Source organism: Diabrotica undecimpunctata, chromosome 4 (genome assembly GCF_040954645.1).
Source record: "Diabrotica undecimpunctata isolate CICGRU chromosome 4, icDiaUnde3, whole genome shotgun sequence".
NCBI classification, from domain to species: Eukaryota; Metazoa; Arthropoda; class Insecta; order Coleoptera; family Chrysomelidae; genus Diabrotica; species Diabrotica undecimpunctata.
This window is the reverse complement of record NC_092806.1, coordinates 162112257-162137426: the sequence shown is the minus strand read 5'-3', so window position 1 is coordinate 162137426 and position 25170 is coordinate 162112257. Positions and strand designations below refer to the sequence as shown.

The 25170-nt window shown below is 33.4% G+C and overlaps 1 protein-coding gene across 3 annotated transcripts in view; it reads right to left on the bottom strand.

Annotated features, from left to right (window-relative positions):
* LOC140440388 (uncharacterized) overlaps nt 1–25170 on the bottom strand; it is a 113574-nt gene that overhangs the window by 42987 nt on the left and 45417 nt on the right. The window lies entirely within an intron of this gene.

Genomic DNA, 25170 nt, shown 5'->3' with positions numbered 1-25170 from the left:
TGGTTGGGAAATTGTTGATAAAAGACTCCCTAACTGTTGCAAAAAACAAAAGTTTATTGGACTTTAGATAATAAAAAAAAGTGGATTTTTATTGCACTCATCTGTGATTCTAATTCAGCGTTTTGTGATCATGATTAAAATACATAAACATTCAAAATGACACTAAATCTTGCCCATTTTCATGCAGCTTGCATCGTGAAGAATGGTAGAAATGGTCAGATTGTTCATAGAGCTATCTTGAAAGTTCTTCGTAGAATGAAGAGCTCCCAAGACTTCGTTTCTATGTAGACTTAAACAAATTTGTTTTTGTCCATATTTTAAATTTTTAAAAGTTTTGTACTTACTGTAAAAAAAACTGAGAATTTAATAGAGAAACGTAATTATCTCGTAAATTTCAATAAAAGCATTTGATAACGTAAATAGAACAATATTATGAGAAACGATATGGAAAGAGAAACTAAACCAACTGATAAAAGTTTATATGTCAACAAATTAGTTCTTAACGGGAGATACACAAGGGAGTGAGAAGACAATACAGTAGCTATAGTTTATTTTTATGAACGAGAGAGTAATTAGCATAATTTTAACTGGTAGCTCCGACCACTCCATGGGCGTGCTCAAGATTAATTGAAAAATTACTTTGAATAATTGTAAAAAATAAATGAATTATTTCAGTGTTATAAAGTGTTATGTGTATGTAAACAAAAGTGACCTCTTTTATCACACACTATATTAGAACTGACTGGCCTACATTAAAAAGGGTTTTAAAAAATTCACATTTTTTTTAATTTTTAAAAATTACAAAAGAGAAATAGAGTTTTTAAAACCGTCTAAGGTATGTTAAATAGATGAATAAAAATATTAATATAAAACTTACAGCTACTTGTTACAAATCCAAATCAGATTCAGAAGATGAACTTTCAGAACCAAGATTTATAATAACTGGCTCGATCATTTTATCAGTAATATTGTCCAGCTTCCACATTTTTTCCTCTTCTTTAATAGTGTGATTTACTGCCTTTTCCCAGTTTTCAGGTTTTACATTATTTACGGCCTCCAAAAACAACTGTTTAACATCATGAATTTTAAAAGTGGTATTTTTTCTTGAAACTTCACTCTTTATCTGTGCCCATACCAGTTCAATCGGGTTTAATTCACAATGATATGGTGGGGATCTAAGTACTGTCATTCCACGATTCTTGGTAATTTCATCAATTTCGTATTTTTTAAATTTTTCTTTATGAAGGGCACACAACGAATAAAGTTCCTTTCTTATAGATCCGGGATGGTACGTAATATTTTTTGAACTCAGCCAATTCTGCAAGTCTTTTTTTAACCACTTGGTTGTGGGCAGTCCTTCTATAAGTCTGGAGTGATAACTTGCATTATCCATTACTATTACACGGTTCTTAGGAAGAAGATCTATCATTTGTTCGAACCATTCTTGAAAGACATCAGCGTTCATGTCTTCATGGTAGTCACCGGTACGAGTTGATTCAAAAGTTAATAAACCACCTTCAACAAAACCGTCTGAACTGCCAATGTGTACTATTATCAGCCTGCGTCCCTTTCTTGATGGTGGGTTTAAACCAGTAGATAAGTTATTTACAAAAGCGTGCCTTTGACTTGTAACAGTTTCATCCTGCCAAAATTTATTTGATGTATGACCCTCGTTGATCCATGTTTCATCAAGATAAAATATTTTTCTTTTTTGGTTTCTCATTTCCTTTATGGATCTTAGAAAATGTCTTCTCCATATGACAATATCGCTTCTTTCTAATAAAATAGACTTTCTGGGATTCTTTTTCCAGCGGAAGCCTATTTCTTTTAAAAGTTTCCATAACGTACTTCGACTCATTTCTGGGTAATCCTTATCATCTCGAACTGAGACAAGAACTTTATCCAATGTTGGAAATTCTTGTCTAAAGAAGAATTCATGCACTTTCCGTCGAAGTCCTTCTTTAAAATGATATTCTATTTGAAATTTTGGTTTCCCTGGAGCATTACGTGGCATTTGAAAACTACCATATTTCTCTTCTTTAATAACTCTGTAAATCGTAGATTTCCCAACACCAAGTGTACTGCTAACTAACTCAACGGTCTCATCAACACTTTCACATAAACGTTTGTCTGTAAATGATTTAAAAGAATTAAATATTAATGTTTTTTCATTAACTGTTAGAGGACCAATTTTTCGGCGTTTACACGGCACTTCCAAATTTTCCATAACACTAGTATACACAATAAACTGCACCTTGCAACTGAAGTACCTACTTTTAGTGAACTGTTAAGAATTTTGAATACGCCACTTGGACCTTCCTACAAAATGGAAAAACCCACTATCACATTTTCTGTGGAATAAGTTTAGAAGGTAATTATCTAGTCAATTACTGTCGTAGATTCCTGGAATTAAAGAATTAAATGTTTGATTGTTGAAACCCTTACTTCGTGGAATGCACTCATTTCAGATAAAATAAAACGTTTTATTTTATCTAAAGAATTAAACTTTATTTTGCAAATAGGTAGGTACTTATTAAACTTTTATTGGTTATATATAACCAATAAAATAAACATCTTACATTTCTTGCAAATTCATTAGTACCTGTTAGCCTCCATCACTCCGACACTGGCAACCTTATTTAGGGATTAGTAATCCTCACAACTATTGTATTCTATTCTGCTCCAACCTTTATACCTAGTGGTCATAGTCAATTTAAAATTGTTTTCCTATATACTTCTGTAAACTTGTTGACAAATATATGTTTTTCATTGAGTCACCCGTATCAACAGTTTAGGGATTTGCATACATAATTTATTGTTTTATTACTCTCTCATACATAAAAATACACTATAACAGAGTCTAATGCATGAAGCAAAAATCAAAAAAAGAGATAAAATTTTGGTATAAAGAACACAATGTTAACGCCAATTTTCGCAAATTTTTTAGGTTATAAAAATGGTATTCTACGTAGAGATCATCAAACGTTCTTATACGAAACACTAGTGGTTTGTAAACATTACGATGTTGTTTTATCTATGTAAATATATTAATTAACACGAATAATTATCGACTGAAAGTGCGCAATTATTTCTTATATAATAACATAAAGGCGCCGTGGAAATCGGGATATACATCTCGATTAATACGAGATGTTGATTGGGTCCACGAAGGTCAACATTACCAAAAAAATTGACAGTATGATTTATAACCGACGAAGGAATACGACTCTATCAATGCGATAATGTTCCTTAATATTAAGCTCTGGCTAACTAAGAGATTAACGAATCAAATAGACTTAAAATCAACTAAATCAAACCTTGAAACAGACCAAAAGATGTTTATTTTAAACAGGGATTTATTGGCTATAGTGAAACTAAACAATCTGGAGAGTAAAACTGTCATTATTTTAGTTTTTTGCGTTACTTACTAAGCCAAACAATTATTAATAAATGTTTATCCATTAATGAAACACTACGACTTAATTAACACACAGAGCCAATACAAAGTCTTAAGACAAATCAAATAGACTATAAAAACGTGGCGGTTAATAGATCTGACATAGGAGAAATATCTTACAGCTGCAGTAATGTTAAAACGAGGAGTGCGACAAGGATGCAAGCTTTCCTGGATACTGTTTAATTTACAGATTTTTATATTTCTAACCAAGCTGTCGTTTCTTTGGAAACACGCAAAAAATAATGAAAAGCAATAAAAAATTTGAGATACAACAAACCAAAATAACAAAATAAGACAGAGAAAAATGTGGAACAATAGGCAGTACCGTAGACCAGCGCGGAGCGTCTTACTATGTATTCTGTATCTTTAAAATTTAAATAATATATTTAAAATTGAATAACGTAATTTTATTTTTTATATCTTAAACAAATGCAATAAATTATTGTTTGCTCCTAACGCCAGCTGTTAATGTATTAACGAAGCAAGGTGACTTGAATATTAATTACGGTATTGCTTGTGCTACCCAACTATCCTTGTTCAATATATTCGAATCGTATGGTTTTACAATTCATGTTAATTCCCCTACACGAATTATTAAAACAACATCTAACATAATTGATTATATTGTCTCACCCCTTGATGTACGCTCTACAATTATTAATGAAGGACTATCTGATCATGAAGCAGTATATACCAAGTTTAACACGCTTAACAAACCATCCTCGGAAAACCCAAGGTGTAGGTAGAATTTTTTCCGCTCAGAATTTTCGTAAATTCAAAAATTTGTGGTTGATCCGCATATCAACCAAGAATATGCCTTCAATACTCTACACCAAGTAATTTACTACCAACGTCTTTGTCACTGAATATACATTCCTCTGTACACTAACTCCAAGTACATGTTACAAAAAAACTTGGTCCATAATAAACGATCTTCGAAATAAAACAAACACAGCTCAAACATTTTTTCTTCCGAACCCTGAAAATTTAAATGAATACTTCGTTAATGTGAGTAAAAATATAACATTAACTATATTGCCACAACAAGATCCTATTTCCTATCTACCAATTAAAAAAGGTCTCGAATTCATTATTTATAAGACCAGTTTATAAATCTGAACTGATCCACTGACTTTCCATAAAAACTTTCTTAACTCTCCCATGAGTTATAAGTTAGAAATCCCTCTCCTAAATGTGTTAGAAGTCCTGGTCTCCTATATTTCCAGAGTGCCTAAAGACAGCCATTACTATTTCTCTTCATAAGGGTGGTGAAAAATCGAATGTCGCTTTGAAAACATTTTATCACAAAGTCCTTTCGGCTTTTTATCTAATAAATGTACCAGTGATGCTGTTCTCTGTACTACATGAGGTCTGTCAAGCACTAAACAATAATCTTTACACTGTCACTGTTTTTTGTGACTATACCAAAGCTTTGATTGTGTATATCACGACATTTTGATAAAAAATCTAAATTTCTTCGGAATTCGAGGTATTTCTTTGAACTGGTTCCAAATCTTACTTAAGAAATAGGAAACAACTAGTTGGAGCAAATGATAGTGACTCTAGTCACAAAAGCATTGTATGTGGAATACCACAAGGTTCAGTATTCGGTCCTCTACTTTTCCTTATCTTTATAAATGACATTACAAACTTAAAAATCGATGGAAAATATTTTCTTTTTGCTGATGATACCAGCATCACCTGGAAGAACTCTACATTGCAATTCTTCATGCAACTATAACTTCTGATCTACTTAAAATAAAAACCTGGTCCGACTCTCTTTATTTTTAACTCTCTTTTAACTAATATCTTTACTCTCTTTTAACGTGGATAAGACAGTAGCATTATCCTACAAAGGAGCCCTTCAACCCTTGCTTCTTAATAACAGCCAGATCAGTATCGTTGATTCTGTAAAATTTCATGTCGATTGGTTAACTAAGAAACTAGCTTCAGCCTGCTGTGCAATAAGATCTGTTTCGAAGGAAATTAATTTAGTATCTTAAAAAATAACAAGTCTCATCTTCGATATAGCCTTCCTTTTTGGGGTTCTAGTACAGCTTCCCAATCTGATGTTATTTTTAAATTACAAAAAAGAGCAATACGGTATCTTTTTGGCTTCGGTAGAATAACACATTGCAGGAGCTACTTCAAAAATCACGGGATTTTAACTATTCCCTCTTTATATATTTTAGAAACTATTTGCTTAATTCGTAAACACCTACATGTTTTTCCAGCAAGACCTAATCCGTAAAAATTATTTCCGTAAAATGACAAAAGCCTATCTATCTGAACGACCATATTATTAAGTGGAAGAGTTTCTTAACGAATAACTAAGAAATTACAGTACGTTTATGAACAAGTAACCAAAGTATTTTTATATAAATATATTTGGGTGTCACATGCAGCAACTTAAACTTATTAGTTCGTAAAGTTTTATTATGAAATTTAAAATTTATTTAAATTTTGCCATGGATTGTAAATTTTATTATCTTTTATTTTTTTTATTTTGTTATATTGACTATTTATGTACTTTTAGTAAATTTTAAATTGTTATTGTTATTTTTCTGACTTTATGTAAGCTTTGTCCATAACATTGTACAATTTTCAGTGACAACAAAACATATTTCTATTCTATTCTAGCGAATCGATGTCAAGAACCGCTATTCTATAACGCTGCCCGTGACGACGCCATCTTGTGGCGCTAATTCCGTGACGCTCGCCTCAGCATTTTACTGTAGAGAAAAAAAGTAATACAACGCCAGTATAGAAGATTCGCTTCAAAAACAAAGACATATAAAGAATAGGTCGGAAAGAAGGAAAAGAGTTTTCAAGATGAACACATTATTAGTTAAGTTTATGAGTTAAATTACAAATGATTTTGGTGAATGACCACACTTCTGCTCATTAAATGATAAAAAAATTAACAAAACGAAAAAAATACCGTACTATTGGATGCAACAACATTAAGGTATTGTTACAATAGCCTTGCTACGCCCCTAATGGAACATACTCGATCGACGATTCGAGTGGCAGGTGTCAGACGGTTTGGAATATTTCCAAGATATTCTCTAGCGGCGCAGAGTAATTTTTACTGAATTAAATGTAAGATAAATCAGATTTTAAATTTTAAAATCTAATTTATCTGCAGTAGTCTAACTCTGACTTAGGCTAACTGAGTTACTTTAAAAGCGAGATTATTTAAAGGTTTGTTTTCTGCTATGGATTCTGATAATACGCAGCTATTGGTGCATACAGAAGTATATGTTTATCTTAAGGAAGTGTCCTTCAAAGATTCTATGAGAGAAGCTGTTAGTTTTTTTTACTTGTGAACAGTCTGAATATGATAATTTGAAGCACCTCTACTGATAAAATCAATTCCTTCCAGCAAAAGCTTTTACTGTGGATAAAGAAAGTTGAAAATCAAGCCACGTGAGACATGCTTCAGTTAATTTCAATGTAGAACCAAATCTGTCAGACCTTTTTTTGAAAAGTCTTAGTAAGGTAAATGACAATATCAAAAAGTATTTTCTCTCCCTCGATACGTCATCAATGGACTGGGTGCGAAATACATACATCGAGTCTGCTTATGACACGGCCTTTTTCACTACTGATGAACACGGTGAACTGATAGATATTAAAACGACCGTGGACTTAAACTTAAGTACAGTAAACTAGTTGAAGAACCAGAGGCTCAGTCAAAACTGAAGAAAATCAAAGTTAATGTAGATGTTGCATCATTGTGGATTCCCCTCTTCAATAAATATCCATTGGTCACAAAGAAAGCTATGAATGCAATAATACCGTTTTCATAAAAATAGATTATGATTACACTCATTAAACAGATTATTTACCCAAGTGTGCCCTGGCTAAACGAGTTTTTCTTCTTCTTCTTCATGTGCCTTGTCCGTTCCGAACGTTGGCAATTAACATGGCTATTCTGACTTTGTTTACGGCAGATCTGAATAGTTCAGCAGATGACAATCCGAACCATTGCCGCAAGTGTTGGAGCCACGAATGTCTTCTCCTCCCTGGACCCCTTCTGCTGTCTATTTTCCCTTGAACGATCAGTTGTAGTACTCTATATTTATTATGTCTCATAACGTGACCCAAGTATTCCAACTTTCTTTTCTTTATACTTATTCCTACCTCTCTCTCTTTACCTATCCGGCGTAGTACCTCTTCGTTGGTCACGTGCTCAGTCCAGGATATACGTAATATACGTCGGTAAGCCCACATTTCGAAGGCCTCTACTTTTTTCATCAATGTTGCGGTCATTGTCCACGCCTCCATTCCATATAACAAAACCGGGAATACATAACATTTCAGAAGTCGAATTTTGAGAGGTAGGGTGAGGCTTTTAGAGGTGAAAATTTGCTTCATGCTAGTGAACGATGCTCTTGCCTTTTCTACTCTTATACGTATTTCCTTCGCTTGATCCCAATTTGAGTTAACTGTTGTTCCCAAGTAGATATACGAATCCACGTGTTCAATTCTTTCATTGTCTAATATCAGTTGCTGTGGTGGTTGTTGGGTTTTGCTTACTAACATCCATTTGGTTTTTGTGATATTTAGTCTGAGTTCGTATTGTGCACTTGTTTTTTGTATCTTACTCATTAGGCAACTCAGTTCCTCCATGCTACTTGCTAGAATCACAGTGTCATCAGCATACCTTATGTTATTAATTATTTCTCCATTTATCTTTATGCCTTCTGTGCTTTCCTCCAGCGCTGTCTTAAATACTTCTTCTGAGTATATATTAAAGAGAATAGGAGACAAGATACAGCCCTGTCGTACCCCTTTCTTGATCTCAATTTTATTGGTCAATGTAGATCCTACTTTCACTTTAGCTGTTTGACCCCAATAGAGACTCGCTATTGTTCGAATGTCTCTGTAGTCGACTCCGATCTTATGGAGAACTTCAATTATCTTTTCGTGCTTTACGTTATCGAATGCTTTTGCGTAGTCTATAAAGCATATGTACACGTCTTTGTTCATATCTCTGCAGCGCTGGATAAAACGAGTTTTTAAGTTGTCTAAAACGCTGTTTTAGAGTTAGTCGATAATATAAATTTGTACGTTTTAATAAATGAATGTTATAAATTAATTGTGTTTTTAATGTTACTGTTAAAAGACTGCAAATAAATTAAAATAAACATTACAGTATGATTTAATTTATCCTAGCGAAGTTTGATCCTAAATCAGACAACAAATGTATCAACCTTACACCGAAGAAGAACCCTTATCATCTACTAGATAAATAACCCGTCTTCCTGTGGTGTCAAACTATGAATTTTAAGACAATTGTCGACAAAAATATTTCCTACTATAAGCCTTTTTGTGAGAAATACTTCAACTCCATTAAATTTATTTTATGTATGTTATAATTTTCTGGACCTAAAAATTATCGAGTAAATTAGAGAGTCGTATTAATGACGAGGAAAATAGAAACTTCAGACAGTAATTCAGACCGTTAATGTACATGGTACTTGAAGACTCTCATTAACATACAAAACCAAATAGTTAAATTGGTAAGTGCGTACACTGAAGTAAGATTCTCACAAGAAGTGGAACTTGTAGTGTTATGTAGAGCGGAAAATCGAGCTGGTTAAATGTGTGGAATGTATGTGTATGATAAACAAAAGAAACGAATTGAGAACTTTAACTAGGTGGACCGAGTAGCTTAACAATATTATTGCCGGTTCCAAGCCCGGATAAAGGAGGAGGGAGTCTTCAGCAAAGTTAGCACCCTACTGATACTACATAACTAATACTTTGCTCATAGAGATAGGGTTATGCCTCGGAACAACGGATTTAACCATGATAACCAATGCGAGAAAAACGAATTGGCTTTGAATTGGGCCGTGGAACGTGAAATAAAGGTAAAAGAAGAAATAGTCAAAAAAGAGCTTTTACAGGTAAAAGTAGAATGTACTTAATTCTTAAAATATATTAGTTTGCCTTTGTTATTTGTTTATATCCGATTTCTTGGAGGTTTCTTTTCCGATTGTTTAAAGAGGCCAATGCTTATTTCGTCGATAATTGTATACACAGCAACAATTATCTCCGATTAAGGATTTTTCCTATTTACATCAACATTAACGATTTTTTCTTATTAGATCACTGTAGATCATCGATATCATTGTTTTCGATAATTTTTCTATCTAAATTATAATAATTAAGTGCGAAATAGCGTGATAGAACCGGAGAAAACCTGATTCTGAAACTTTATTAAAACTGCACCTGATAAAAAACCAGACAAGATAAAATATGTCAAGATGAGTTGTTAGATCGAGAGATTAGATGGAATTTGAAGTGATACGATCAAAACAGACAACGAGGTATATCCTTTAATTTTAAAAGTAATGCATCGTTTCTTTGACAGCAAATAAATAAAATTTTATTTTTGTTAATAAGACTTTTTGCAATATTGTCTGGAGCATTTGTGTACTAGTCTATAAAAAAACTTTTGTAAGGTCAAGCTTTATATTATGTGACAGATAAACCTAGAAAAAGTCTTGTTTTTTCTTTACATGTATAAAACTAATCCTTATGTAAATGAGGAGTCCAAATACAATATTAGCAATACCAGTAGCTCCCTAAAAAAAACTAATCATCATAGTCGCGCTGGGTGTATTCCTTATGGTCTTCTGAATTTTATATTTTCGCATATAAACAATCAAACACACATTTTTTAAAATAAAACTGAGGTATTGGACAAAAAGATGGACTTGTTAGACTTGAATTTGTAGTGTTTTATTGACTACACTGATACACCGTTATCCATCCATCCATCCATCCAATGGCACTACAGACCAAATCGGGCCTTGACCTCCTTCAACAGGCTTCTCCAATCTTCTCGATTTACTGCTGTTCTTTTCCATGAATGCGTTCCCTGGCAGTTCCTGGCATCCTCATCGACTTCGTCTTCCCATCTCTTTTTAGGTCTTCCAACAGGTCTTTTTCACTGCATTCTTCCAATTAGTAATTTTCTGGGGATTCTATTCTCATGCATGCGGACCACGTGCCCTGCCCACCATAATCTCTGCAGTTTAGTGTATTGTGCTAGAGTTGGTTCGCTATATTGCCGTATATTTCTCTATTATACCTAATTCGCCAGTTGTTGTTTTCACTTATTGGGCCCAGTATCCTACGTAATACACTCGCGATCATAAAATCCGGGTCACCTTGAAAATTTCAAGTTTCTGGAATATTTTTGCCTCTGGTGCAGTAATAAACTTTTTTTAGGCTTACGTATTTTTTATTTGCCAGCAATGTTTGTTTTGAAAGAAAAAAAGAACGGTTTTTTATTGTTTTTATTGAAAAGGCAGAAAACAAACCAAATTTTTGATAAAACAGGCATGCGAAAAAAATGGAAAATACAGAACGTGGTAAAATGTCAGTGAAATTTCAATGACTAATATCGTGTATTGCCTCCACTTGGTCTAATGACCTCTTGCAGACGACGAGGCATACTCTCAATTTTTCTCCGGATGACATGTTGTGGTATGTTATTCCACTCTCTCACTAACAGATCCTTAAGCTCCTGTCCGTTGTTAGGAGGAGATGTTAGGGGTTGAATGCGTTTTTTCAAATCGTACCAGATATGTTCGATGGGATTCAGGTCCCGAGACCTAGCTGGCCGGGGTAACCTCGTAATTCCAACGTCGTCCAAGTATTGCATACTGATCATGGCAACGTGCGTTCGCGCGTTGTTCTGCATAAAAACGACGTTTTCTCCAAGCCTTGCCATGGTGTGCATAACATGTTCTTCCAGAATCTCCGTAATGTCCCTTCGTGCAGTTAAGGACCCATTTTCGATGAAGGGTAATTCTGTGCGGAAGTCTGAAGATACACCTCCCCAAGCCATGACCGAGCCTCCACCAAATGGCATTCTTGGAGCAATGCAAGCTTGTGAAAATCATTCACCGGTTCTCCTCCAAACTCTTACACGTCCATCGGATCCAGTTTGGCAGAAACGGGATTCATCTGAGAATAACTCTTTGCTCCAATCGTTAATTCCCAATGCGCGTATTGTCGAGCAAAAGCTAGTCGTGCAACTCGATGCGCCAGGCAAAGTGTCGGTCCTGTTGCTATTGCCCGAGAAGATAGTCCAAAAGAACGAAATCTTCTCCTGACTGTTGCAACTCAAACATTGCGATTTTGTCCTTCTTGTAGACGATTTCGATGCATAATCGTAGTTGAGGTCCGGTTTCGTAAAGCCTGAAACACAAGAAAACGGTCATATCGTACCATGGTCATTCTTCTTCGTCCAGAGCCAGGTCATCTGGACAACAAACCCTTCTCCTGAAAGCGTTGAAGCACTCGTTGAACCGTAGAAAGGCTTACGCCAACAGTTCTTGCGACTTGCCGTTGAGTGTGACCGTCTTTCACAAGCGCAACAATTTGTGCCGTTTCATCAACAATCAAGAGTATTTTTGGCAAAAAATAAACAATAATAAACACTAATAATGGCACTAATAAACACTAATGGTGGCAATAATAAATGTTTGTTCGTTGCGTTTGAACAGAAAGTCGAAGCACAAATGAGACATTTAAAACAAGCGGCAGTTACAGGTACCGTTCATTTTGGGAAGTGGACGCTTTTCCGCGAAATTGAAATTCTTTGTTGCAAAGGAAACCGCTAAGCAGACAACAATTCCCAGAAACATGCATTAGTTTGTATTCGTGTTATTATTATTTACGATAAAGCTCGTTAAAAATGAAATATCGGTGATTTTCAAGGTGACCCGTATTTTATGATCGCGAGTGTATTTTTCTTTCAAACACATATAATGCATTGGCAGATTTCTGTGTCACCACCCATGTTTCACAACCATAACTTACTATAGCCCTGATTATTGTTTTATAGACCCGGAGTTTTGTTTTCCGGTGTACGTCTCGCGATTTGAATATGTGGCCCATCGCGAAATAGGCTTTATTTGCCAGCATAAGCCTTCTATTTATTTCCGGTTCTTCTTCATTGTTTGCGACCAGATCCATTCCTAGGTATGTGAATCTATTTACATGTTCTATATCGTCAATTAAGTGTTGTTGCACCGGTCTATTTGATCTGGTTTGTATGAGTAGTTTTGTTTTATTTGTATTTATTGCTAGCCCTACTGCTTCTGCACTCTGTTTCAACTCAACTAGGTTTCTTCCGCTGGATTCACTGTTCTGCTCATTATGTTCATATCATCTGATACACCGTTATGGTTTTCGCAATTGTGACGGTGATATATCAGAGAATAGTAACAGAACACCTAGTAGAACGCTTAGTGGTACTATCGTGGGACTTCGGCCGGTAGGAAGACAAAGAGGTAGAATACCTACTTTAATAATCTTCTATTAACAACTATTTACAATATATTCTCAGAATATAGATCACTGTCGGTTTACTTAATCTAAACCGCTTAAAAAAGTTTCTATCATTATAAAAATTCAAATGGTCGATTCTGTCCCAAATATTATATTTTCGCACTAAGTTTATAAACATTAGACATCATACATACTCTTCGATTTTATTAAATCTTCTAATACCGCATCCATATCAATCACTCACATTAGATATATAGATAGACATATAGATAGATATATAGATAGATAGATAGATAGATAAATAGATAGATACATAGATAGATAGATAGATAGATAGATACGTTTATTGACAATTTTTACAAAGTAAACACTACATGTCATGTCATAATATAAATAAGTCACTTATGTATACGTAGGAAATAACTATAGTGTATTTTTATGTATGAGAGAGTAATAAAACAATAAATTATGTATGCAAATCCCTAAACTGTTGATACGGGTGACTCAATGAAAAACAGATATTTGTCAACAAGTTTACAGAAGTATATAGGAAAACAATTTTAAATTGAGTATGACCACCAGGTATAAAGGTTGGAGCAGAATAGAATACAATAGTTGTGAGGGTTACTAATCCCTAAATAAGGTTGCCAGTGTCGGAGTGATGGAGGTTAACAGGTACTAATGAATTTGCAAGAAATGTAAGATGTTTATTTTATTGGTTATATATAACCAATAAAAGTTTAATAAGTACCAACCTATTTGCAAAATAAAGTTTAATTCTTTAGATAAAATAAAACGTTTTATTTTATCTGAAATGAGTGCATTCCACGAAGTAAGGGTTTCAACAATCAAACATTTAATTCTTTAATTCCAGGAATCTACGACAGTAATTGACTAGATAATTACCTTCTAAACTTATTCCACAGAAAATGTGATAGTGGGTTTTTCCATTTTGTAGGAAGGTCCAAGTGGCGTATTCAAAATTCTTAACAGTTCATTAAAAGTAGGTACTTCAGTTGCAAGGTGCAGTTTATTGTGTATACTAGTGTTATGGAAAATTTAAAAGTGCCGTGTAAACGCCGAAAAATTGGTCCTTTAACAGTTAATGAAAAAACATTAACATTTAATTGTTTTAAATCATTTACAGACAAACGTTTATGTGAAAGTGTTGATGAGACCGTTGAGTTAGTTAGCAGTACACTTGGTGTTGGGAAATCTACGATTTACAGAGTTATTAAAGAAGAGAAATGTGGTAGTTTTCAAATGCCACGTAATGCTCCAGGGAAACCAAAATTTCAAATAGAATATCATTTTAAAGAAGGACTTCGACGGAAAGTGCATGAATTCTTCTTTAGACAAGAATTTCCAACATTGGATAAAGTTCTTGTCTCAGTTCGAGATGATAAGGATTACCCAGAAATGAGTCGAAGTACGTTATGGAAACTTTTAAAAGAAATAGGCTTCCGCTGGAAAAAGAATCCCAGAAAGTCTATTTTATTAGAAAGAAGCGATATTGTCATATGGAGAAGACATTTTCTAAGAACCATAAAGGAAATGAGAAACCAAAAAAGAAAAATATTTTATCTTGATGAAACATGGATCAACGAGGGTCATACACCAAATAAATTTTGGCAGGATGAAACTGTTACAAGTCAAAGGCACGCTTTTGTAAATAACTTATCTACTGGTTTAAACCAACCATCAGGAAAGGGACGCAGGCTGATAATAGTACACATTGGCAGTTCAGACGGTTTTGTTGAAGGTGGTTTATTAACTTTTGAATCAACTCGTACCGGTGACTACCATGAAGACATGAACGCTGATGTCTTTCAAGAATGGTTCGAACAAATGATAGATCTTCTTCCTAAGAACTGTGTAATAGTAATGGATAATGCAAGTTATCACTCCAGACTTATAGAAGGACTGCCCACAACCAAGTGGTTAAAAAAAGACTTGCAGAATTGGCTGAGTTCAAAAAATATTACGTACCATCCCGGATCTATAAGAAAGGAACTTTATTCGTTGTGTGCCCTTCATAAAGAAAAATTTAAAAAATACGAAATTGATGAAATTGCCAAAAATCGTGGAATGACAGTACTTAGATCCCCACCATATCATTGTGAATTAAACCCGATTGAACTGGTATGCGCACAGATAAAGAGTGAAGTTTCAAGAAAAAATACCACTTTTAAAATTCATGATGTTAAACAGTTGTTTTTGGAGGCCGTAAATAATGTAAAACCTGAAAACTGGGAAAAGGCAGTAAATCACACTATTAAAGAAGAGGAAAAAATGTGGAAACTGGACAATATTACTGATAAAATGATCGAGCCAGTTATTATAAATCTTGGTTCTGAAAGTTCATCTTCTGAATCTGATTTGGATTTGTAACAAGTAGCTGTAAGTTTTATATTAATATTTTTATTCATCTATTTAACATACCTTAGACGGTTTTAAAAACTCTTTTTTTCTTTTGTAATTTTTAAAAATTAAAAAAAATGTGAATTTTTTAAAACCCTTTTTAGTAGGCCAGTCAGTTCTAATATAGTGTGTGATAAAAGAGGTCACTTTTGTTTACATACACATAACACTTTATAACACTGAAATAATTCATTTATTTTTTACAATTATTCAAAGTAATTTTTCAATTAATCTTGAGCACGCCCATGGAGTGGTCGGAGGTACCAGTTAAAATTATGCTAATTACTCTCTCGTTCATAAAAATAAACTATAATATATATGGTGAAGGTAAAGGAAGAATGCCATACTTTTTAAACAAGGGTTTGCAGTTGGCGCGATATTCTGTGGAATCGATAATTCGGATTGCTTTATATGCATTGATTATATGCATAGGACGAGTTTCTCCAAAGAATTATGCAATATGTCAGGATACTATGAATCATTCTAAAATAAACTGACCTAAGAATATCTCGACTCAAAAGTAGCCAATCTGTGCATGGCAAAAATCTGTGAGGCGAGCGGCTTACACAATCCTTCAATATGGTGCGACCAGTTCAACCTTTTATCCATTTTAACACCTAGTAACTTTACTGATTCAGATGGTTTAACCCATCTATAGGAACTAAATACTATTAGTATTATACTAATACTGTCTGGGTTTTCTGCTCGTTTAACTTAAGTTTGTTACAGTTAAACCAGGGTTTAGATTTTTCTAATATTTCCTGACTATAATCAGTTTTACCTCTACATAAAAAGGTTGTGTAATCTGCAAAACGAACACAGTTGGTGTTTTCCAACGCATTTGGTAAATCATAAAAAAAAGGTCGGGCATGATTTTAAAAGGTCGTGTATGGTACTCCTTATTCCATAGTACTCCAATTTTATCAATAATGTTTAAATATCCACACAATCAAAAGCTTTTGTAAGGTCACCCATTAATCCATTAGTAGGTTCACCTGCATCACGACCGTGAAAAATATGTTCTATTACTTCTAATAAAGCTTTAGTTGAGTATTTTTTTTTAAACCAAATTGAGTTTTTTATGAAGTGGAATTACTTTTGATATTTTGACTACATCAGGCTAGTAAGCTTTATTAATACGTTTGTTAAATATTATTGTGAGTGGTTCAATAATTATATCTAGAGATGCCTAAATAATTTTACTGTTAAAACCATAGTAGTCAACACATGAGGAATTTTTTAATTTGTATATGCATTCTTTCACATCAGATGCTACTATTGAGGCCATAAAGAACGAACTCGACCTTCTAGGTAGCCTGCTAAGATAGTAGTTTATGTCATGCTCCGAGTTTCCTATTGATTTCGATATACTATCTGCTATATTCGTAAGATTGTAGACTCATTAGTTTAATGAGCCATGCCGTTAAAATACTGTTGCATATTTTTCTAAACCGAATTAACAACAAGTGCGAAGAAATAATTAGTCAAGAGCAGTTCGGGTTCCGGAGATGCCTTGGAACTAGAGAAGCACTATTTTCTATGCAAACACTCCTTCAACGATGTTGGAAGGTAAGAAAACCCGTATATATGTGCTTCATTGATTTTGAAAAGGCATTTGATCGCGTTCAACATACCAGACTAATTACCGCCTTGCAGAGCATCAAACTAGATGAGAAAGACATCAAACTTATTGCCAAACTTTACTGGAACCAAACAGCCATTATTAATACCAACAACAGAGAATCAAAGCCAATCAGTATTGAACGAGGCGTAAGACAAGGCTGTATACTATCTCCCACCCTCTTTAACGTGTATTCTGAGAATCTATTTAGGGAAGCTATAAAAGATCAAAAAGGAATTATCATAGGAGGAGAAATAATTAACAATATACGGTACGCCGACGATACTGTGATTCTAGCTGAAAACATCGATGATCTGCAGGAGCTAATCAATAGAGTTGACATGGAATGCACAAATTGGGGACTGTCGATAAATATCGATAAAACTAAATACATGGTGACCAGTAAAGTGGATATTGGCGCAACCCAACTGATATTAAACCAACAACCGCTGCAGAGAGTTCAGAGATTCAAATACCTTGGATGTTGGATTACCCAAAATCTAGATCCATCCTTCGAAATTCGATGTAGAATTGAACAGGCAAGAAACTCATTTCAAAAATTCAAGCCTCTATTATCCAATAACTCATTAAATTTGGAAATCCGTGAAAAGTTTACAAGATGTTACGTGTGGTCTGTACTTTTGTATGGATGTGAAACTTGGACTTTAAACGCCGATATCATGAATAAAATCGAGGCGTTTGAGATGTGGTTGTATCGAAGGATACTAAAAATTCCATGGACTAGCAGAACTAGAAACGAAGAAGTTCTTCGAAGAATGGGACATCAACGAACTCTATTAAATATTATTAAGAGGCGTAAACTAGAATATCTTGGACATATAATCAGAGGACCAAGATATGAGTTCCTTCGGCTAATTCTCAACGGTAAAATCGAAGGAAAGAAATGGATAGGACGGAAGAAACTCTCTTGGTTGAGGAATTTGCGGCAGTGGACAGGTTTTACAGCGGACCAATTGCTACACGTAGCGCAAGAGCGAGATCAGTATAAAAATATTATAAGCATGGTAGTCGCCGACGTTCCGTAGGGATATGGCACTCTAAGAAGAAGAAGATATTCGTAAAGTATTGGTTAATCTCTTCTGGTGTTAAGTTCAGATATGAGGTAAACAACAATATATAGGTTATATTTTTGATTTCGCGATAACCTACAACATAATACAACAACATTGTTTATATATTGTCTATCAGTACAAAATGACGTTTAATATGTTGTATATTTTATTTATTACACGTTGCTATCACCAAATTTATCAAAAGCAGTTGCTAGATACCTATATCAACAAGTGTCACGAAAAAGGCTTTTTATTTGCTAATTTCGCTGATCTAGATGTGAATAGGGTTTATGGAGACCCTTACTAAATTTAACGACGATGATCAAATGATGGTAAATAATATAAAAATCAACAGAGAAGTAAATCACTCAGACTGAGAAAAATTAAGACAATATGGGAAGCCTTATGACCAAATGACTGTAAAGAAAATAAAATAATACTAAATTACAAAACGAAAGGAAGGAGTGGAGTTTGATGTCGGAATAATGGAATATATTGGAATAATAAATTCTCTCAGAAGACGAGAAGTACTACTAAAAGAACAAGGAAAAGGGGATGTACAAATTTTATACAAAGATCCTAAACTAACAGTAAAGGTAGAAAAGTAGGTAAAAAGTTAAAAAAGTAGAAAACCAGATGCAGCGCGAACTGATTCTTCGTGAAGACCAAAACAAGAAACCAAAGATTTGTTTTTTTTTGGTTAATAGAAATCAAAGTAATTAATTCATTAAGCTGCTCAGTGAATACATTATTTTCGGAAAAACACCGGGAAAAAACCGAAGGCAGTCTCGAAGTGCATCGCGGGTCGCAAAGGGTTATTAATTGCGCCCGTCGCGGCTGGGGTGAGGGTGTTGCAAGGATAGAAAATACTACAACTACTCTGTGACTCTAGACATATTCACAGTCTCTCTTACACAGTTACACCTGCCGATGCCGCCGCCCCACTCGCCAAGGGGCGAGACAGACAGAGAAAGCCGGAGACCGCGTTAGAGAGAGACGGGTAGCGGCCAGACCGCTGCCAGACATACAGCCAAGGCCGGATCGGGCGCTCCGTCTCTCTCGCTCTCGACAACCCGGTTGCCAGACTGCCAAAAAAATATTAATGAATGAGAAATGACTGTTATAATTCGCCAGCACGCTTGAGGACCGAAGAAGACGGAAAAGAAAACGTGTGTATGATTAAAGTGAGCAAATGTAGAGATTTTTGCTCGGATGGGTCTTTTGAATAATTGAGAAACCGTGCAGATTCACTTACTCGACAAATCAAATTAAAGAGTGTTGTCATAAATCTCTGCTTTTAATATATTATTCATCCGTTGGACAGAATATTTATTATCTCGCAAAAAATCTTCCTAATGTTTAGATATTTTTTATTTGAACGGTTGAATATTTATTTTCTGATTCGATTCTACTTTGACCTTTCTATTTATAGCTTATAGACAAATCCATGTCATTTCTTATTACTAATTTAATACAAAATCACCGAAGCAACAAGAATAGATGAAAATTCCCCTCTGAAGTCTATATATACAGTATTGATTTTATCCTACAAATATCCAGACCAATGTTTCATTTGTATGGTGAAAATGACTTAAATTGTCTAATATACATAATTTGGGTCACAATCTAGGATTAATAACTGTGGCAAACCAAAACCCCTTCAATTCAAGTAGTATCACAGATATGTTTCTGTTTCTTTTCAATATTCTTTTTCTTCTAATTATTCTCACAGTCATATGTATACAAATGTAAATATTTCAAGTTTTTACTATTTTTATTGGGAAAAGCCACAATTTAAGTTTAAAATAAGTTTATTTTCGACGTTACGATTTCCACTTCGGAAATCCTTCTCAAAATACAAAATATTAATAAATTACACAAATTTTGTTTTTTGTTACATGATGAAAAATTCTTCTAATAATTTAAATTTATCTTACTCATTTATATTGACAATTCAGACATTTATTATACATTTTACAGTACACGACTTTAATATGATATTGGCAATATAATCGAATGATTACAGCAAAATTCTTCTGTTAGTGATTCCATAGTAAATCATGATGAAAAAACAAGGAAAAAAACCTCATAATACTATCCCGACATTAAGTTTACTCTCAATAAACACCAAACTCTGTTTTTATATGTACGTTATTTAAAAACATAAAAGATGTAACCTCGATATGTTACTGCGACTTGCGACAAAATTCGTATTTAGCATAATTAGAGCCGTTTCTTTAATTTTTCTCTTTGCACTATCTGTTTCTTTTAGGATGATACTTGAATCGTTTCACCCTACGTTCATTTTCCCATGCTTATTTACATATTTGAGATCTATCAAATTCTCTATTTTTAATATAAGATTGATGTTCACTTAATCTAACATTTAATGGTCTTGATGTTTGACCTAAATAAAAATGATCGCATTTACAAGGTATTTCATAAATAAAATTCTTTGTTCTTTCTTGTTCATTGTTAGGTTTAGTTTTAGATAAAATAGACCTCAATGTGTTTGTTGTTTTGAATGTTGTTGAACTGTTAAATTTATTTCCTATCGTTTTAAGTTTTTCTTGTATGGTATTGTTATTTTCCTCGTATTATTCGTTGTGTATGCTGTAGTTCGTTCTAAGTTGTTCTGTTCCATTCAGTTAATTCTTTAAAATTCCTTATTTATAAACGATAAATGATATTCATTTTTTAATAAAACAGATGTTAACAAATGTTTCTGCTCTAAGAAAGAAATTTTAGTTAGAACAAGTAATTTTGTCTCTATCATATAAGGATTTATTGATAAGGATTCCCTTTTTAATATTGATGTTGTAATCTGATTTGTAGTTTAGATATCTGATAAAGGTAGTGTGTTATTATATTCCTTTTCCATGGTATATGTTATTGTCTCTTCTTTATCGTTTATATCATTCAGGAATGTGTCCAATAACTCTGATTCATGAGGTTATATTGAAAATACATCATACCTACATATCTCCACCATACTGGGAGCTTTAAATTTTGTTTGGAAATAATATTTGTTTCAAAATCTTCCATAAATATATCGGCTAATAATGGAGATAAACTAGAGCCCATTGCCAGACCAAAATTTTGTTGGGCCAAAATCAGCTATAATGCCTATAACTCCGATATAGCTGATACATTTAGTATTGTTCTAGATGCCAATATATCATCATTCTCTAATTTTGTTTTGATTATATTTAAAGTCTTATTTAATGGCACATTTGTAAATAAACTATTTATGTCAAAACTTACTAAAGCATTATTTGATTAAATTCAATATTCGATAATTTATTAAAAAAATGTTGTGTTTTTTTGTATAACTGTGTCATTTTTATTTGCAAATAGTTGTATAATATTTAATAAAATTTTAAGAGTTCGCTACAAGAATAATTCATGGTACTACAAATAAAATGGTGTACTCGCTTTATAAACTTTCGGTACTATATAAAAATGAGGTGTCTTGCTGTAATGAGGTGTAATTAATCTTCTTTGATAATTTGTTAAATAATCTTTAAACTTAAATAAAGTTATATATATTTTGTTTTCTGTATAAGGTACGTTTGTTATTAGATCTTTAATTTTGTTTTCATATTGAATTTTATCCATTATCACATATTAAAAGAGGAAGTCGATAAAAGGAAAATACCGCCATTAGTAAGTCATATCCAGAACACACTATTTATGTTTTTTAAATAACAAACATATAAAACCAGAATTTGGTGTTTATTGAGAGTAAACTAAATGTAAGATCAAATACGTACCATGTCGGTATAGTATTATTATAGTTTTTTTTCTTGTTTTACAAGGTTTATCTAAGATATAAATAAATGTATTATTGTTAATTGTTATTGTTATTAAGTTATAAGTTTTTAAAGTTTGATTAGCCATTATGATATCAAACTTCCGATAGGAGTGGCAAGTATAAGTTGTCACAATTCGTTTTTGTATAACAAATAATCACAACTACTGGTGAAATAGCCCCAAAGTAGATCCTCCATCTTCCTTCTTCTTCTTCTTCTTCTTCAGATCGACAACAATGTTAATAAATCTTCCTTTGTCTTAGTTTTTATCAGCAAATCGTTTGAGCCCAAGCATGTACAATCTCTTATTTTTTTTTTAAAGCAGGAGCACTATCTTAGTCCTAATCCACGTTTGACCTCAATCTTACCCTCGACTATGAGCTGTAGAAAATCGTATCTGTTGTTTGTCATTGCCTGTTCGAGATACATCTTCCATCTCCCTAATTCTTTTATCATTCAGTATTATCCCCTGATAACCGCTACCATTTTGTCACACCAATTTTAATACCATCCTCTCCATATATGAATTCCCTTTTCTTTTTCTTCAGTCCTTTTCCAATTCTTTTCATTCCAAATATTTTGGTGAGGAAAAAACTTCTATCTATCACTTGTTCGATCCATCAAAGGCAACATCCCAAACAAACCATCCGGAGTTTATGAAATTCATTGTGCAAACTCTCCACGATCTTATATAGGCTAAACCAATCGAAAAATCCAAAACAAAATCTATGGACAGTACATTTTCGTTCGCAGTTCCGATTCCGTTTCAGATCTAGATCAAGATCATCTCTAAAGATCACAAAATTGATTTTGACAATTCCAGAATTATAGCCTCAATAAATTTTTATAAACCAGAGAAGCTACTGAGATCCAACACGCTCTAATTGTCTCAATGAAAGAGATGGTGGCACCCGGTTGAATTCAACATAGAAATCTTTCCTCACTCATTATAAAATATCGTCTCGTCCGCAAATCTAGCTCCCGTCTTCAAGAATCTAGTAAACTAGTATACTAGTAAAGTAATTTACGGAGTCAAGAGAAGCCCTGATGGAAAGACAATTAACTTAAGATATTAAGATGATACAACGATTCCTACCAACGCCAAAATGATAATGAATGAAACATAAAGATAAAAAAAAACCGTGAGCCTTAAAATAAATAGACAAAAAACAAGGACCATGGTTATAGAAACAGTTATCCGAAATCAACATCGTTGTTGACATTAATTTCGGATAATATGTCTAGCTTTGCTGGTGGATCTTGATCCATCGCTTCCAGTCAAGTCCAAATCCTCTAATTAGGCCATCATTTACGAATATTTATATAAAATGTTTCTTCTCTCGTCCAGTTTGCCGTTTCATACAAGAAGAATGGCAAAAGAGAAAGATATAATTGGAGGGAAATTAGATAGATCAACTCAAAATTCATGATATCACGATATCCGTAACAAGTTAACGAGTAAGAGGAGAAAGATGCGCTTGCTCCAATATCATCCTTTATTTGAACTTTTCAAATATTTTTAAGCAGTATAACCACCACCAGTCTTATTAGTATCATCAATCAGTTTTTCCCTTGTTCTTTTTTTGTTAGCTATATTTTAGGCCAAAATTGTCCTTTCTCGTTGCTTCGTTACTGCTACTGTTATGCAAAACGTACTAATTTTTCTTTTGTGACCATTTACACTGGCATATTTACATGTTTTTTTAATTTGTGCATTTTTTCAGCTATTAGAAGGCTAATTGCTAATTTAAAAAATTGAAGATAATATAAAATCAAAAGATTGTTTTACTAAAGTACCTAGTTGTGAAACTAAAATTGTTCAATTAAATAATTGAAGATAAGTTATTTGGTGCTGAAGGCACGAAACGTCTGCTAGTAGCTGAGAGATTAGTGAAATTTATGGAAAACATATCAAGAACGATGGAGGAGATTATTAGAAATATTAAACGACAGCAGTTTGGTATTCGCTGGTTTGGAACTCTTTACATCTTACAAAAACAGTTGTGTGTAATTAAGCTATCGTTCCCAGATACAATTTACAATAGCGATGAAGAAAATTGGCCAAAAATATTCAAAAAATACTTCGCAAATACCATAAAACAGACCATGTGATTATATAAGGTGATTTAAATGTTTGAATCGAAAATACACCAATTCTACAAGTAGTAAAATAAACGGAGAGCGGCACTTGAAGACATTCATAAATACACATAGATTGCTCTAAAATGGGGATAGACAAGAGACTACATAATAATGCAATAAAAATTATAAATTTAGTAACTAAAGATATTTGAAAACACCGCGGAAGTGACATATATTCCAACCACTATCTAGTGGCAGCAACATGTCGAGTACTTAATCGATGAAATCATCATCATCATCAGTGGCATTACAGCTCGTTATGAGCCAAAGCCTTCTTCAGAACAATCTTCCATTCGCCCCTGTCTCTGGCAACTCTTCTCCATGCTCCATACTCCAATGGATTTTAGATCATCCTCTATGTTATCTTGATACCTAAGTTTTGGTCTTCGTCTGGCTCGTCTTCCCACTGGTCCTCTTCGGTCGAAAATTTTTCTGATCGTTGCATCTTCATCTCGCCTAATTACATGTCCTATCCAATCGATGAAATCACTCATGACATAAAGAAGTATAAAATTTGTGGAAAAAAAAATTTTCAGTTGTGGAAAATTGTCGAAAATATTGGTTGCTGTAATTTTAAGATAAGATTTAATAAACAAAACAATTTAAAGCTTTATGTTGGTTTAGATTTAAACACCTAGCGGAACCTAGAAAAGAAATATGAACTACCAACTGGCATGAATAAACTTATCTGACAGATAAAATGTAAAATATTTATTTGCCAAATAAAGTACCGAATAAGAAGTTATCTGAAAGATAAATTGTGTTTTTTTTTGTTTGTTATTATGTTGTAGGTTATCGCGAAATCAAAAATATCACCTAAATATTGTTGTTTATTGTGGGTGAGAGACATAGATCCGGTATTCCTGCCACCACTAATTTTATAATCAAAAGATATATTAAAACGTAAAAAAGACGTAACGTAAAAGACGAACGTAACTTAACGTAAAAAGACGGGTACATTTTATTCTATGAATAAATGTCTATTCTCCAGATAACTATCTGCCAGATAGGACAATATTTATTTGGAGGTGAAAACACCGGCCCTTTCATGCAAGAATTTTATTATTTTAAAAATTTAATTTTTAATTCTTTTAAAAGTTTGTTGATCTCAAAATATTGGCTGCGAATTTGGTAATCGGTAAAAAATACAATACAAAACTCGAGATTTACCAAACCAGAATTACGCAGGTTTTGTACGCAGGTCAAAAGTGACTTAATTGTTATGAAAGTTGTAGACTTGAAAGTTGTAGACTTGAAAGTTGTGACTTTCTAGTCACAGACAAAGCTAAAGATTTGTAAGAAATATTAACGTGGTGGAAAAAGGATTTA